The sequence below is a fragment of the Coenobita brevimanus genome, chromosome 27, assembly GCF_032717465.1.
Source record: "Coenobita brevimanus isolate Jiangsu-jjx chromosome 27, ASM3271746v2, whole genome shotgun sequence".
Classification (NCBI taxonomy): Eukaryota; Metazoa; Arthropoda; class Malacostraca; order Decapoda; family Coenobitidae; genus Coenobita; species Coenobita brevimanus.
The window spans coordinates 11907167-11909237 of record NC_136980.1 but is presented as its reverse complement, the minus strand read 5'-3'; the positions used below and the strand labels follow the sequence as shown (position 1 = coordinate 11909237).

At 36.0% G+C, this 2071-nt stretch overlaps 1 non-coding gene across 1 annotated transcript; it reads right to left on the bottom strand.

The window, feature by feature from the left end:
* Nucleotides 1–1459: 1459 nt before the first annotated feature.
* Nucleotides 1460–1578, bottom strand: LOC145394599 (5S ribosomal RNA). Its single transcript, XR_013896457.1, has one exon. It is a non-coding gene; the product is annotated as a 5S ribosomal RNA (ribosomal RNA).
* Between the last annotated feature and the right edge of the window lie 493 nt (nt 1579–2071).

Below are 2071 nucleotides of genomic sequence, written 5' to 3'. Positions count from 1 at the left end.
ATATATTTAATATATATCTGATAACGAATACCTAAACAATTTTCTCGAAAACGATTTATTGCCTTTCGGAGTGATTTTAATTTGGTGAATATGGATGGTGATATCAAACGAACCGTCATACTGCGAAAATATTCCATTTTCTAATTTTGATCAGCACGCACCTGATGCCATTTTAAATCCCTAGTTATGCAGAAAATAATATCCGTTTTATATCTTAATTTCCAAGTTTTTTACATGTCTCCAATCAAATGAAACTACCCTTAAACCAGTGATATGATTTCATCCTACGTGTTGCCTAATTTAGACTTTTTTTTTTTTTTCAAATACGGAATATTCTCATACTCACAAATGTTTTCTGAATTTTTTATAAAATTGGGAGTGTTTCCAAGCTAATTCTTAATACGATTGTGGAAAATGCATATTTGGTGTTTTCGCAGTCAATTATGGAGTTTTTTGGATCACTCAGGTATTGCAATAGTTTATGCTTTTCCGTATAAAACTTTAGATGAGTCATAACCTCATCAATATACCGTCTCACAAAGTATCAAACTTTTGAGATATTTTGTCAAATTAGTGTGGCTTATGATCTAACATGAACCTTCATTTCCAAATATTCTTTTTTCAGTCAGGAGGCTGGATGTAATTTTAAAGTGCTTCTACTGCAGATGAAAAAGTATACTCATTCGAAGTTTATAGCTTGTTTCGGTGACGTCCCATTATTTCAAACATGTTCTTAAAAACCTCAGATGGCAGCTCTCTTTATATGTCAATTGATTTCATGTTGTTTCCTAAATGTGATTCTTTCATCCTCAGGAATGTTATGTGACTTAGAAATAATTGGGATTGGCAATTTTGAGTTCATTTGTGGATGTTGCATATTTAGCGATTTCGACCAAACTCAATGAATGCCTACTTCACCAGTGAGTCGATTTCATGTTCGTGTTACCTCATTTAGACTTGTTACTAATACTGATTTTTGTTTTTCTGTTATGGAATACTATCACCCTCATTAATGTTTACTGTATTTTAGATACAATTGGGAATATTTCCCCGCTGATTTTGAGCACTTTGTCGAACTTGCATATTTGGGGTTTTCGTCGTCAATTATACCGTTTTTCGATCACTCAAGTATTCGAGAAGAGGGTGCTGTTGCCGTAACAAAACTTAACCATTTTCTTACCGTAACGTTGAAATCCAAACATTCTCCAGAAGACAATAATATTGTTCATTCAGTGTCCCTTCAAGCTGCACTTCTCATAGCTGTCATGCATTATATGTCTACGGAGATGGGGAACAAAGTTATAAATGATAATTGTATATCTCGATTTTTTTTTTTTTTTCATTCATTGCCAGACGCCATATATCCCAAACGGGGTGGTCAAGGGATAAGAGTTAATTGTTTTACAGGGAGGGGCACTAATCCTCCACCAACCCCACTTGACACGTAGGGAGAACGTTATGCCAACAGTATCTGGTGTTCCCAGGCGGTCACCCATCCAAGTACTAACCAGACCCAACGTTGCTTAACTTCGCTGATCGGACGGGAAGCGATGTACTCAACGTGGTATGGCCGTTGACGGATCGATATCTGGTTCTCAGTCACAGTTCCGGTTCCTGTGCCCTTCAGTACGATGACATACTATACATTCTCGTATAAAATTATAGGTGAGAGAAGCTCATCAATAACCCTAGTCAGGAGGTATCACAATTTTGAGAGATTATACCTAAGAAAATCTGCCTTATTGTGTAACAGGAACCTTCATAACGTGCAATTTTTTTTTTTTCCATATCAGGAGGCTCGATGAAACTTTAAAGTGCATCTACTGCACATCAAAACAATAATCACTCGAAGTTTCTCGCTTGTCTCGGTGAGCCACATCCCCATCAATTCATACTTATTGTTCTGAAAAACCTCAGATGCCAGCTATTTTTACATGTAGATCGATGTCTTATGTTCCCTGAATGTGATTTTTCTCACCCTCAGATATGTCTCCTGAGTTTTGAAAATAACTGTTTCGCAATTCATTTTGAGTACATTTGTATAAGTTCCATATTTAGCGATTTCGAAAAA